General features: G+C 42.1%; 2 protein-coding genes across 4 annotated transcripts in view; one reads left to right on the forward strand and one right to left on the reverse strand.

The window, feature by feature from the left end:
* Nucleotides 1-15,573, reverse strand: part of xpnpep1 (X-prolyl aminopeptidase (aminopeptidase P) 1, soluble) — a 90,961-nt gene that overhangs the window by 25,417 nt on the left and 49,971 nt on the right. The gene's annotated exons all lie outside the window — the stretch shown is intronic.
* add3a (adducin 3 (gamma) a) overlaps nt 13,238-15,573 on the forward strand; it is a 108,555-nt gene continuing 106,219 nt past the window's right edge. For all 3 annotated transcript variants that reach the window (XM_085803250.1, XM_085803540.1, XM_085804048.1), the window contains exon 1: nt 13,238-13,308. The gene's annotated coding sequence lies outside the window, so the exon portion shown is untranslated. The remainder of the gene's footprint in view (nt 13,309-15,573) is intronic.

A 15,573-nucleotide genomic window follows, 5' to 3' on the forward strand; every position in this document is an offset into this window, starting at 1 on the left:
TCTAAAAGAAGGATTCTGGCTATTCAAACATACACCGAGGGGTTTGTTTACTTCAAGCAAGCGGACATGTTTGAGCTGTAATACAAAGTCTCACGAAGTCTCACACAAACTCTGAACACTGAAGTCTTGCGTGAGTTTTATCAACAAAGGAATATTACCTCGGCACAACATCTTCGTAGCAGTGAGAGTAAGTCTGGAATGGATATTGTTTATTCTACCTGTAAACATACTCAGTGCGTCCATTTGACCTATTTACAAACATGTTGGCTTTCTTGAAGTAAACAAACCCTGGTGTATATTTGAATAGCCATCTGATGCTGTCTGTGAGAAAAAAAGTGGTTTTGTCGGATGTAAACAGTCTAAACAGTGTAAGTATGTTTGGGCAGGTAGCAGTGCCATGCAGCAGGTAGCAGTGCCATGCAGCTGCCATGCAGCAGGTAGCAGTGCCATGCAGCAGGTAGCAGTGCCATGCAGCAGGTAGCAGTGCCATGCAGCTGCCATGCAGCAGGTAGCAGTGCCATGCAGCGTTCAGCTGCATGGCATCGTTATCTGCTTTCTTTTTTTCCATTGTTATTATTATTACTATTATCGATGATCTGTGGTATGTTTGTCTGTTTTGACAGAAACTAGCTTTGAGCTAAATCCGGCACACTTACAAGACGCCACGGCGTTAAATTGTTCATCAATGTGCACTGTCCTCGACAAATAAACAATAAATGAAATAAAAGATCGGTCTGCTCCTATTATACGCTGCTATGGTGATGCGGGGACAGACAGAACTACTGCATAACAGGAGCAATTTGAATTTGCCTGGAATTGTCCTTTTAAGAGGATAAGGAAATGACAGAAAGACAGAGAAGTCCTTGAGATATTCTCCAAACACTGAATGACAACGACTTAATGAAAACAAGACAGTGCAGGGGTAATGTTTGTGGTCAACCTAATAAGAGATGAGTTTAATTCTCAGGGTTTCCAAAGGTTTAGAGTGGTGTTGATTTTTTCCCCTTCCCCAAGTGCAAGACTTGAAGATTTGTGTCATTAGATATTCTTTCATGCAGTGGCCAAACCTCACTAATCCCTTCTCCATACCAACCCATGCTATCTATTAACGTTAGGACAGTAGCTAGCGTTACCTTATTAGCGTTAACCTTTGCTTTGACAGCGTATCCCTGTAGTTTTGGTTGTAAGGCTTAGCTGGTGTGGTCGTGTGTGGGCATCTTATTTTATTTTTGTTCATTGTCCTAACGTAGACTGGTTCACTACGAACTGTACGTTTTATGAACCAGCAACAACAAGTCAGAGGAGCCAACTAACTAACTTACAAGTTAAGGAGGAACTATAGTAAGTCTGGTCATTTTCCCTGTTTTGCTAACCCTCAGCCTGGCCATTCTGCATTTATTTTTAACAAAGCCACATATACGATGTTACAAGGTGTATATTTGTGTAATCTCAACTGTCATAAACAAAAGATTGTGGGTTACGGAGCGTGTTTATGTTGTAGTGTGCAGAGACGAGAGCTGGGACACAGGGCAGGTACTGATGTTGCAAGGTTGGTCACAATTACTCCAGAGTTTTTTAATCAAGTTAAAAATGTAGCATAGTCATGGGAAAAAATCATCTTAGATCCTCTGAGTCATTTCTCTTGTGAACTAACTGACACATGTTGAGAGAATGAGGAATAACAATTCGTTTGTAGAACAATGTTGTTGTTAGGGTGGCGATTTTGCTTCAAGGATACAAGTGGAGTTATGTTTTCATATTGTCTGTTCATTTGTCTTGGGCAAGTGTTATAATGACAGGATAAACCCTTTCTTCACCTCCAAAATGACAGCTGTACCTTTGAAAGCTTTTGTCTTGGCTTTTAGGCAAGGGATTCTCCAGGCAGGCATTCTCAATGACTGAAATACAATGGCGAAAAAAGAAAAAAACATGTGTATTTTTTTTCATGATCAGTGAGATTACCTAAATAATAAGATGGGGAAAAGTAACAGGCCTTTGTTGCTACTCTGTACAGAGTCCGTATTGGATGTGTTGTTGAATCGATGTTTGTTGGACATATAGCAGCAAATACACTAGTGTAGCCTAAGTTTGTGAGCAAACATTTAGTGTGATGAACGTCAACAAAGCGTGTCACACAGCCAAGTTTACTTATGAACCATAGCAAAGATGACATTGCAAAAAAGGGTAACCAGCAACACTTTCCAAAAAAAGAAACAACTCAACAGTGAGAAACAGACATCACTATTGTGTCATTTAGGTCGTTTTTGACCCCATCGATAATAATTTCTTTCAATTTCTAAAACCCACTATGGCACGAGTCATAAAGTTTGTTCATCCCTGGTTTATTCACAAACATAAAATGCTACAACCACCGCATAGTCCAAGTTAGCTGTAGGAGTGTAATATTGTGTGAGTGTGTGTGTCTATGTGTGCGTGTGTTTGCAAAGTTTGGATGCTGTGTAAAACATGAACAGACAGAATGTGAGCAGAACACTTGAACCCAACAGCATAAAGTGAACATATCAAATGTTGGAATTGAGAAATGTCATTGTTTCTTGAAAAATGAAATGCCCATTTTGAGTTTGATGACAGGAACACTTTTTGAATAGTTGTGAAGTTGTGAAATGCAAGAAAGCACATCTCATAATTAAAAAAAAAAATGCAATCCTAAAGTGGAGCTATAGCCAGGTGTTTACCACTCTGTGAAAGACTGTGCAGTTAAAATGGTGCAACAATGGAAGAATAATGTTTCTAAATGTTCAACTATAAAGAAGTTTGGGTTCAATATCATTGTCTGAAGTTCATACTATCAGTAAAAGAAATGCTCCAGGGACAAGACTAAAAACCGACTGTCAACTTCAGAGGGTCCTGCATTGAAAACAGACATGAGTTTGTGGTGAACATCACTGTATGAGCCCAGTAACACTTTAAAGAAACATTGTCTGTGAACACAGTCTGTCGCTCTACCATGAAAAGAGGGAACTGTATATACACCAGATCCAGAAGCTCCACAGCCTCCTCTGGTCCCAGGTCAATGTACTAATTCAAAGGTGCATTGATATCATCATAAACATGTTCTTTAATGATCAAACAGGAAACTGCTCCCTGTTACTACTGATTATCTGACATGTATATTATCTTATGAATAGTAGAACTTCACTGTTGTGGCTAAATACAGTGGAGGCAAGGCAAGGCAAGGCAAGGCAAGGCAAGGCAAGGCAAGGCAAGGCAAGGCAATTTTATTTGTGTAGCCCGTTTTTGCAAACAGTTTGTCTCAAAGCTATACCTTTCCTTCATAGACAGTTTGCTAGTTCTTTCCAATGCCAGTGATCAAAATAAAATAAATAAAATAATAAAATACAGTACATACACCCTGCTATGCAAATACAAGTTTTCCATTTTGTTCCTTTTAGTCACTGAAAGGAAAGTGTTGTGTGTCTTCGCTGTTCTCTGGGCCCAAAATGCAAACCACAAGACGTAGGAGAAAAAGGCAAACACCAGTTTTAATGGGGCAGAGAGCAAAATGGAGTTGAGATGGCGTGGGGAGGGCAATGCAGGGAGTGGAAGGAAGAAAGCAGCCCAAGGAGCTGAGATGCAGGGGATGTAGATGGTCCGAGCGTTGCTGGAAGGTGTGGAGGCTGGGCAGTGTAGTGGGGTAGGTGCTGGATTCTGGAGGATCAGAGTCACAGATAACAACTCTCTAGGCCCATCTACCACGGAGCGGACACAGTGAGTGCACAGGAGGCCAGCATCTTTATGCTGTTCTTGATGAAGATAAAAACCCATGCAGGTGCACAGCCACCTTGCGAACCATACCCAACCTCTGCCAAGAAAACAGACACACACCAGGAATGAGGGAGTTGCCGCTGGTACCAGACAGTTTGAGTAAATAAGATGAATATGATTATTAAGAATACATGAAGTCATGCTGCAATTGATAAGTTGTTATTAACCTTAAGCTAATCACATCAACTGGACTCAGTAAGTGCAAGAACCTTGTACTAAATTGTACTAAATGTAGGATTTCTTTACATTTACACAGTAACTTACCATTGTAGTATTCATTGTATATATTGTAACTTCCTTATTTACCAAATCTATTACGGTAGTAGAGTCATGGATGCAAGCACCTGCACGGACTCTCACATAGGTACATACTAAACTGGTGCCAGTATGTGGATAGTCTACATACTGTGTCTTGTACAGAATCACAACTATTTGAGGGCGTGCTGACTTAAATCATGTTGTCACAAAGCAACATCAGTCTGTTTACAGTGAGCATCATGTCAGTTCATTTTTGCACACTCTGTTTCCCAGAACTGTCAGTGTATTTTTTGGCACATGATCGGAGTACCAACTTGGGTGTTGCCGGAAATTATACATGTCGGAGAAATCAACCACGTTAGAGCAAATAAAAGAACGGTATGCCTCTATAATGTCTATGTGTGTGTGTGTGTGTGCGTGTGTGAGTAAACCTTACTAGTACCCAGTATTTGTCTTGCCCTCAGCACTTACAGTCATTCTTCATGGCATAGATTCAACAAAGTGCTGGAAACATTCCTCTGAGGTATTGGTGTGCGCTGATGTGATAGCATCACACAGTTGCTGCACGTTTGTTGGCTACCAACTACATCACATACGTACTCTACTGGAGATTTGAGATCTGGTGATTATAGAGGCCATTTGAGTTGAGTGACCTAGTTTTTATGTTCAAGAAACCAGTTTGAGACTGTTTGAGCTGTGTGATATGGAGCCTTCCCCTGCTGGAAGTAGACGGTTCATTGTGGATGGACATGGTCAGCAACTGTACTCAGGTTGGCTGTAGCCTTTAAACCAGGCTCAGTTTGTATTAAGGGTGTGTATGTGACAGAACTCCCTGTTTGCATCCTGATGTCATATTCACAAGGGAAAATCAATCAAATCATGCAGCGTTCTTGCAATTACTTTGGTGCACAAATGTGTAGAACTTGCAAAGACTCTTACTTACTTTTCGTCATAGTGACTGATCAATTTCAACATTTAGTCAGAATTATAGCTGAGGAAGTCTGTATGGTTGGCAGTGGCACTTGACAGTAATTTCAGCTGAGAAAGTTCCTGTTTTAAGTATGATGTGACAACAGGAATGTGGTTAAATAAAGAATAAAAATATTGTGTTTCCAAGAAATACAACCCAACCACAACACAAACGTGCACATGTGTAGACTAAGATGCCAATGGTTCCACAGTCTTGAGGTGAACCTGACTGCACTCATAGGAGGGTTCACTGATGAATGTTTATTCATTAGCTGAGTCAGACAGCCTACACCTACATAAGATACCTGAGGACAGCAAGGCAGGTGGATACTCCAACCCCAACAAACATTTCACTAGCACTTCTCCAACAATTAGGTTTCTGCATAGCTACTGCTTTCTTTGTAGCTCCGCCACAGATGGGCAGTATAGAGCACATACAGAGTGCAACAAGCTTTAAAGAGTGTTGTCTTGACAGATGTTCTATTCAACATATTTGCTTGTCCATACAAGGCAGCTACAATACAGTCTGTAGATGTGGCTATACCACCAGTCAAGTCCTTACAAGAACCATGACATAGGCTACCTCAATGAAATCATTCAGCAAAGAAAAAACTAATCCTTACACCAACACCAACACCTTCACGGCCAGCAGATGGAGGCAGAGCAGCAGCTATAGGTCATAGTTGAGATTTCCATGATGGTATATTTAGGCCTGGGTTGAGCTTATTTGTTTGCACATAATGTTACATTTAACAGGACCATATAGGCTAACTAGCCTACCACAGACAAATTAAAATGCTATTAAGAACATTAGGATGTGTGGCTGTGGCTGTTTTTTCAGTCATAACCTCTATGTTTGCATACAGTAATTACAGCTCTGTGAATAATAACAAAAATACACAGAATATGCCCAATCCAAAATAACAATGCCAAAACTATATCCTGCTTTATTATTTATTTATAATAGGCCTAAGCTATTAGCCTACATGTTCATGTTGCTGTATTATAAAACTACAGCACGCCACGGCTCAGCATATAACCACATATGCTGCTTTAGCACGAATTAGGACAAACATAAATAATAAAGATGAAGGCAGCCGCAGCCAGCCTGAATCACGTGTGGTCTATGGTTGAACGCGAGGGATTTGCGAAAAAATGCGCCTCGAGTGTCAGTGAACGGGAGCTCACTTCCTGCCACATTGTGAGACGCAGTTTCCGCCTCAGCCGGCTCACTAGACCTCAATACATCCATGGTAGATCTACACCGATCTACACAGCATGTGTGCAGCGAGCTGAGCTCACCGCAGCGTCACACCGCAGCGTCACACCGCAGCGTCACACAGCGTGCTGACCACAGACTGTAAAGGTGCTGACTGAACACCAGTGAAGTGCTCCCGGGACGGAACCACTGGATTCAAACAGAGAAAAGGTCCGGGGACACTCACATGCCTGCGTGTGTGTGTGTGTGTGTGTGTGTGTGTGTGTGTGTGTGTGTACAGGTCAGCTGTCGGCTCTGAGACCTCATCACAACAGGTAGCCTATCTGATGACTCTCCTCATAATAAATCTGCACCGTGGGTGGGTCACATAACATGCCAACTCGTTGTGTGTTGTGTTATGCTGTGTGTGACTGTGACTACAGCATCTTCACTGACACTTAATATAGTAGCTAAACTTATCATTGGTCTACACTGCTGTATATCACGTCTTGCTCTTCTATGTGATCATTAGAATCATACTTTCTCATTCAAGAAGAGGCTGGCTGCATATTTATTTAATCACAGTAGCTGTCCTGTCACATTTCTATATGTAGCCTAATGTCAAAGCTTTCTTACTAACAAAGGTGTTGCTGTTGTCTTATTGAGGGGGTTGAAGGTGAGGCCACAATCATATTAAGTGGGGAGACAGACAGTTGTGTTGTAGCCTAATTTACAGTATGTTAAAGCTTAATCTTCTTTAGGAGATAGGACAGAAAAACAAGCTTTTTTATTAACAGGCCATGTGTGCAATTTTCACATGAGGGCATCCATTATCTCAGATCCGTATGTTTTTCTCAAATCAGGGAGCAGTTAGTTTTACTTGGGCAAAACCATCCATAACACTTCCTTTAGTTACCTGTATTGTAGAGTTTATTGGCAGTTGTTCAGAAATGAATTGGTACCTATGTTTCAGTGTGGAAATTAGGTGTAACCTGAGCCTGGTTACACACTGTTGTCATCATACAGGTTAAAGTAGTTTTGTTAGCAGGTTTATTCATAGTAACAGAGCGTCCCACAGTGTGTGTAAACTGCTCTGCCCTGAGGAAAACGTTAGCTGTTAACTGGCCAACAACTTGCTGCTTCCTCCTGCTTCTCTGCAGCTTCCCGCCTTCTCGCTATTTTTCTTTCCAACATTTTTTCTTCATGTTCTACAAATCAAACGCCTTGCAGTCAGACACTAAAGGGAGGGAGGGTCTCCCCTTTCTTCCCTCGTATTGCATGTTACCTGCGAGAACGTCCTCTGCACCTCTAGCTCTTGGATAGTTCACAGCCTGTAATGACTCTCTCAGGATATACATTTCCACACCAAAGCCTGGCCCAGACAAATATGATAATTGCCTCCAAAAGCTCTGCACTCTGACTTACTTATTTTTCATCTGTTTCTCTTTTTTTTCTACTTCCTTTTTTTGTTCTGCAGAGCTCTGTGAAAAACGGTGAATGTTCTCCATATGGACCTGAAAATGTACTGTTCTCTGATTTACTGAGAGAGAAGGGGGCCCTAATCCACAAACCCCTCAGAGACTGTCTATTATGTGCGACATTTAACCCAGAGCTAATGATGGAATAGATAGAAAAATGCCAACATACTCCGTTTTCCTCCACCTCCGCACATCCTCTTTGATGAACACTCCGTTTTCGTCCTCGTTTTGCTCCAAGTGTTTCATAAGGCCTCCATGAATATTGCAGTTGCTAAGGGCTGGAGGGGCATGGCACAGAGAGGTTTCTGGTTCTTTTAGCCATGAGGAAGAGGAGTGAAAATCACCAGTGTTTTGAAGCTAAAACACATTCCAATTTGAAAACTTGAATCAAACCAAACAAACACAAACTGATAAAAAAGGATCTAAAACTAGTAATTTTATCCAATAATTGATGATAATCTCATTTATACAGCTTTGTTGTCCTGCTCTCGTGGGCTTAAAACACCATCAGTTTCTACAAATCTGCTCCACGCTCTGCTTTTGATGACGAGGCATCACCACTAGTAAATGAAAAGTGTGTTTGATACAGTGATTTCAATACACTGTGTTGTAATAATTTATTTGTGCTACTTGGACATTTGTATTTATTTAGAACAGTCAAATGTGCGTCAGAGCCATGCAGCTGTTTCATTATAATGCAATCTGCATTTTGTTTTCTCTAAGGCTGTTTGTATTTGTAACAGGCTTTTAGAGTTGACCTTTACATTGCTCACAGCATAACATGGAAATGGAGGGTGAGTGGAGGGGAATCTTTTGTTCCAACACATCTGCTGGGGTCTTTCTGTCTGATTCATGTTTATTTTCTCTTGTTTAATAAAAGGTTTTATAATAACGTCCTGGTCCTGGTGGAGCTCAGTGAAATTGTAGATCCATGCAGACTAGAGACACAGGAAGTACAGTGTCCTCGGTGGTTTGGGAATGGACTGAGAGTCTATTGAACCCTGCCTGTTCACTGTTGTGCCTTTAATCCACCTCGCTGTCCCGTATAAATGGTACCAACACGGAATGGGTGGGCATTGTTGCTCTGCCTTTATGTCGGCAGCGGAGGTCATCTGAGCTGAACCAACGCCCTGTGTAAAAGGGAGAGCTGGCATGGAAGGACACGTGAGAGGACACGTCACGCTTCTGATGGTGGAACGCCGGCGTGTTATCGTAAATCATCCACCGACTTTCAGCATAAAGAAGCCAAGGCCATGTAGTGCCATGTCTTTGTAGAAACGGTTCTAGATGAACTGACTAATAACATAGAGGCAGTGACCAGTCAGTGGATGCAGTCTGCGCTGACTGTTAATGACCCGTGTCCATAGTAAGACTTGATTGCCTGGGAATGTTGTACAGAGCTGAAAAAGGAGGGGAGGGGTATCGAGGAGGAAAGTATTGGAGCGTTTGAGTTTTTCTTTGATGAAAGGAGCTCAGATCTACAGGTAGAAGATGAGGTAGCTCCCTCACAAGTCGCTGCTCCTTCACTTCACTTTTCTGGTCTTGTTAGCAAAAGTTAAGATTTTTTTCCAGTTTTTTTTATAGCGCACCAAAAAGTATGGAAATGCATGTGTGTGTGTCGGTGAGCCTGAAGCCATTTAAAAATGCACACGGCCCAGTGAAGTTGAACCTGTCCAGAGGACAGAGATGACTTCATCATTACCTCACCCTGCTCTGCTACAGAACTTATCAAAAACATGTGGCTCCGCTCTCCCTGCACACTGCAAATTGATTGAGTCTTGGATTCCAATGTTTTTCCTTTGTTAGGAGATGTGTGTTTGCGCGCACCCAAGCTTCATCTTATTATGCTGGATTTTACTTGTCTCTCCCCGGGTTTTGACTTCATCTGTCATTCATTTGGCTTGTTTCAGCGTGTAGCTCTGGGTTTGGTCAGACAGCTGTCCTGAGCTGGACAAGATTATAACTCCATGCCTGAGTGGTTGAGCTTGTGTGTTTGTTTCTGTTAAACTCAATGATATAAAATGAAAAAATGTCAGATATGTAGGCTATAACATTTTATTTACCATGTTACTACACAACCATATATACATACAGTTGGACTCTTAGTCACTTCCCTACTGAGAGCTGTACATGAAGACTGATACAGAGTTATGGTGAAGCCACTCTTGACCTTTGAGTGGAGTTAGGCCACGAGTTATCCCCTGTTTCTAGGTTTTTGTGTTGCTAAAATATGATAAGATGTAAATTGGGGATATCACATGAAAAACACAAGAAGGAAATAGTATGAATCAACCATTGTGTTGACTCTCTGACCTCTGTCCTGCCTCATCGCTGCCAAAACACATTCCTCTTTTACTGAAGAGTTTACACTCCAAGACACAAAGTCAAGTTAAAGTGCGACACGGTGCAACACAGCGATTATATACTCACCGCTCTATCAGAGGTCAACACTGTCAGAATGACTCGCTTTCAGAGTGGAGAAACAATGTTCACTAACTCACTAAACCCACTCAGTCAGCACCTTGTTGTGGTTGCTATTTACCTGTTGTGTCATAGAGCTGCTCTGCTGAAGTTCATCCTCAGAGATTTTTTTTGTTTTCATGCTCTGATTCCTCCGGCTGATGAACTCAGACAAAGCTGAACAATCTCTCATTTCATGCTATTGTGCATCACAGTCAGGCTGCTGTTTGATGTGATGCATGTGTGGGCTGAGTGTTTAGATTCCAGGATTGTTTGGCTGCCAGAGCCAGAGGTCCCAGCGGGGTGGGGTTAGAATAACCTTATTATACACTTGTGGGTGGATGTATTACAGAAAGCATCCGGCCCGACGCGGAGCGCAGCTGACTTCTGTCCTGCTCAGAGAAAGTGCGTACGTCCATATGCCATCACTTTGGATGTGCGTGTGTGTGTGTTGATATATGAACGTGTTTGTTTTGCTCTGCGTTCATATTCTGTTGGTGTTTGCACAGGACTTTCTCTGTTTGTGGGGGTGGGGGGTGGGGGGTGGAGCCCCGGCAGTGGGTCTTCCCATGCAGCGAGAAGGCGTTTGCATAGATATTAGAGTGGGGTTACCATGGCAACGGGGTCAGCCTCTGACCATGGGAGAAGGAGCGATGCCAAGCAGCTCTTTGGATCCCTGTGGTTGTCACCTTATTAAAGTCTCTCTGACGGCTCCGACGTTCAGATTTGACTTGAATGTCGAGACAGGCTTGTGATTATCTGGAGTGCTCGTGAACGATGAGAATGAATATCTTGTAACAATCTTTATGATTAATTAATTGTGGCGTTAAATACCACGATTTAATTGTAAAAACAAGTAATGGTGACATCCCCAGCTGAAAGTCATGGAGATGCCAGTGATCACATATATGACGATTAGAAACAACAATCTGTAAATTCTGTCCTAGCAAGGTTTGGTCCGTGCGGCCTTGAATCCTTATTCAATCATCAATCTTTATTGTTGATTTAACTTTTGAAGACAGATAAAATGCTGCCATTGTGAGCAGAGAATGGCACTGACTTGCTGTGCTGCTCTGCCTGGGCTGCTTGCCAGTCATGAGAGTGAGTGTGCAGCCACTGTTTGTGGATGAAGGGGGGGGGGTGCCTTCTCATTACTGTGCCCCTCAGGGTCTGTGTTAATATGGAGATTAGATTAGAATTCTTCCAGGTCAGCTCATCCTCTCAATTAACAGACTGTCATTTCTCATATTTACTGGCAAAAGGGAAACCACTGTCCCGTCCTGTACAGTGAGCCATTGAAGCTTGTCTTCATTATCCCATGTGAATCCATTCCCCACAGTGTGTTCATGTGAGGTTCATTTATAGCTGAGTGTGCGTGCGTGTCCGGCCACGTGAGTCGCGTCTATGGATGCCTTCAAATTGGGTGTTGATCCCCTTGCTGTTTGGGGAGCTGGCAGGGATGCACTGTCACTATTTCTGAGTGTGATGGAAAGCTCAGCTTGCATGTGTGTGTTTGTTCCTCTGCTCTAACGACTGAGCCATGTTGCTCTGCAGCTTTATCACCCTGCTATAAAAGTCCTGCTGCACAACATAACTCTTCTATACATGCACATGGACACACGCAGCTCAGCTCTGAAGAATCCTGCTCGGACGTTCAGCTCAGATGTTATGCTCTGTTCACCCTGAGTGCGCCCTTTGTTTTGTCATCATTGTACTGAAACATGTATCACCCTGTACCTGAATTTATTGTCGCACTAGTTTGTTGTTGTTGTATGGTGTATTTCCAAAAGGGACATTCACTGCGGTTTAAAGTCATTTAATGTGTCAGTGTTGGAGCTGGGCTGGTGAAAAGCATTCTGGGTGATACAAACAAAATGTGGAAGAACTTGTTGCGCCTATTACTTTCTCAGTTGGTTAACCACCAGCTGGGCAGTTTTGGTGTTTCCCAACATGGCATCAGTTTACATCACAGCCAGGGCCGTTGTATAGGGGAGAAAGGTGATGATAACTCTAGGGGCCCAGCGCCCAGTGGGGCCCATAAAAAACCCCAGTAGTCTAATCTTTGTATGACTGAATTATTCTGCGTAAGACCCTGACTAATACTAACCCAAAAACTCAACATCTTTCCAAGAATATTTGTCTTATTTCTTGTCCAAATGTCTCATTTCTAGTCAAAACTAATCTCTTTCCACTTAAAATAAGACTCATCACCTAAAAATTAACTTGTTTTTGGATAATTTTCACTTAAATTCACAATAAATAGAAAAATCTGCCAGTGAAAGTAAGTTTTTTGTGCTTGTAATAAGGAAGTAAAACTTGCTCCACTATCAGATTTTTTCTACTTATTCCAAGTGAAAATCTGCTTGAAAGAAGTAAAAAGTGTCTAAAAACAAGCTGCTTTTAATATGATGTGTCTTATTTTAAGTAGAATGAGATTTGTTTGGACTAGAAATGACATTTTGACTAGAAATAAGACAAATATTCTTGCTAAGATACTAGAGTATTTGCAGTGTAAAGATGCATTAGCATCAAAACAAAGAAGGCTAAATAAAAAACGATAATACATACGTAGTCTAAGAAAAAAAAAGGAATAGTTAGGGGGAGGGGCCCACTTTAGTATTCTTTAAGGGGGCCCAGAATTCCTAGCAACGGCCCTGATCACAGCATCTGAATGAGCAGGCTTCAATTTGAAGTATTTGAGGTGTGAAATTAGAGGCAGAGAAGACCAATCTGCAGATTTTTCTCTTGATTAATTATTTGATGCATAAAACATCAGAAAATAGTGATAAATGTCTTGTTTTATCTGTATGTTGAGTTTAACACAGGCAGAACAAAAGCAGTTACATTTGCAGCTCTACTTGATAGGTTTAGTCATGTTTTCAGTGTTGGGTTTACAGTGTGTATGTGAATATATATGAACTCTTGCCGGCCTCGTGTCCAGGAAACACGCTTTATTGCCTCTCTGACCCAACATCTACATTACACATCATCTGCCACTGTTTTAGCAGGCACACCCATGCCTCGGTTCCTGTTTGTGGACGCACACACAAACCACACACACACACATACATCATGGTATTGTCACATCACACACCCAGTGACAAATCACAGTTGGCAGCGTTGAGCTCGGTTGGCTGCAGAGTCCTGGTGCTGGTGTGGGTATGTACTGTGCTGTGTGTTGTGTTGCTCTCTAACTGGGTCAGCTTGTGTACTAAACGATGATTCTCATACTCGGTGCCGCTGAGCTAAAACGCTGTGTCAGCGCTGCCGAGTGTGGCCTTGTGTTGTTGTTGTGTTTTGGCAGTTCTTTGTTTTTCCTTAGTCATGGTTTTGGATTGGTATAGTGGGCTTTATCTGGATGTGTGGCGTGATGGTTGGTGGCAAGACATGGCATAGTGTGTGCGTGCGTGTGTGTTTGCATGTTTGTTGTTGACAGAGCTGGTTAAGTGATGGGGTGCATTTAAAGGTACAGTACGTGGCTAAATGGTGTTGGCGTGTGTGGAGACATCAGATCCATGGGACCACCTGCGTGCTAATGCACAGTTTGTTTGTTTCTCTCCCCGACTGGGTCAAAAATAGTTGTGTTGCCCTTGCTTACTGAGTTACATTTGCTCCTGTGACCTCTCCTCCTCGCATACCACTCAGGACACGATGCATCCAAGAATCCACCGTTAGTTTTCAGCGTCCTATGGGCTGCAACTAACAACTTTTCTCAATCTTAAATTATCCGGCTGTTATTTTCTTGGTTCCTGATTTTTTTTTTTTTTTTTTTCTGTGAAAAGTCTGTAGCAGGGAAACATTGTCATTATTAACTGCAGCCCAAGGTGACATCATCAAATGTAAGTTAAAAGATTTTCAGTTCAGAAAAGCATCAAATCATCACGTTTGACAAGCTGACACCAACAAATGATCAAAAACAATCATGCTGTAGATGAATTGATCAATCAGTCGCTGCATCTCTGCTGGATTCATTAGAAAACACGTTGGTGTTGTTTTCCAGAATAATTAAAGTGAGTTATAATAATGCACATGAGTGATTTCTAAAGAGCAACTGACAGTTTTTTTTTTCCGACCTGCAGCAAACATTGCACAAGCGATGTACACAGTTCTTCAGGGCATGACCACACACGCTGCAAGCATTGTTGGGTGTGGTCAGTGCTGTCGGTGAGAGAAAGTCAAACTCTGCTTTCCACCATGTTATCTTAAATGTGCTCCATATGTGCATTGTAGCTGCATGGAGTATGAATAAATCAGATTACTATAGTACAGAGTGATTATTAGAAGGGACAAGCATGAGCGCCGCCCTGTTTTTTGTGAGTCTGGGCTAATGTATGACGTGATGTTATAAAAATTACAAGAACAAGACAATCAAGCTTGTAAATGACTGTTAACATTACCTGTAGCTGCATTTTCCTACAGAGCATGCAGCTCCTGAGGATACCGTTCACACTAATTCAACACTATTAAAACACTAAATGAACAGAGACTTTAATGGACTCCTGGCAGCTCATGGTCTGCTCTGAATGATTATCACCTCTCTTCTCATTCACAAATCATGGACTACACCATAGATACACCTGTTGTCCTTAATAATTGATCTCTCCCATACTGTGAAGGATGTAAAACAGTGCACTGTTTAACCTCAGAGACGTTGACCCCCTTTAGATGCGTATTCAGGTCAATGTTTCTGCAAGACAGAGCTGCCCACTGTATGTATAGGAGTATACAGAGTATATGTGGCTGTGGTTGACGTTGCCGTGCTTCTCCTCTGCTGCAGGGCTGATGCGTGTCATTATAGTGATGCATGTTGTGTTGTGTTCAGGAGCCCCCCGGGCATCACAGAGCAGCCTGTAAGTCCGGCTGTGTGCGCAGCAAGCTGGTTTGTGTTTGTGTGTTTGTAGTGCTAATATGTAGATGAGCAACCAAGCAAGTTCCTGTTTGGTGTTTCTTTTAATGAACAGTGTAAATGTTGCTCTCCCAATAGTGAGACAATCTGTTGGTGCTTTTCTTTGTTTGCATATTGACACAGGACAGTGGTGTAACGTTTTTGTAAGCCCTAGTATTACTGCGTGACTTCATCATTGTTTGTTTTGAACTGAAGATATGAAAAGACTATTGAAACAAGACTCTGAGATGCTTCGCCCATGAAATTCCTAGTGTGTGTGTGTGTGTGTGTGTGTGTGTCGTGTTGCACCACTGAGCCTTCTCCATCTGTCTCTGCTCCCACCGGCTGTCAATCATCATCATTAGCATCTCAGTCATTATAAAGGAGAAGCTGCTGAGGCTGAGCTGAACTAAAATTTAAAAAAAAAAGATGGTTAGACAGGCACGTTGTGGATTCACTTACTTAAGGGGCGATGTTGCGTTACGTCCTGTGATTTCTGATGGCAACACAAAAGAAAGAACTTGCCCTGAAAGATCCTG

Source organism: Trachurus japonicus, chromosome 1 (genome assembly GCF_045865225.1).
Source record: "Trachurus japonicus isolate A0001 chromosome 1, Traja_1.0".
NCBI classification, from domain to species: domain Eukaryota; kingdom Metazoa; phylum Chordata; class Actinopteri; order Carangiformes; family Carangidae; genus Trachurus; species Trachurus japonicus.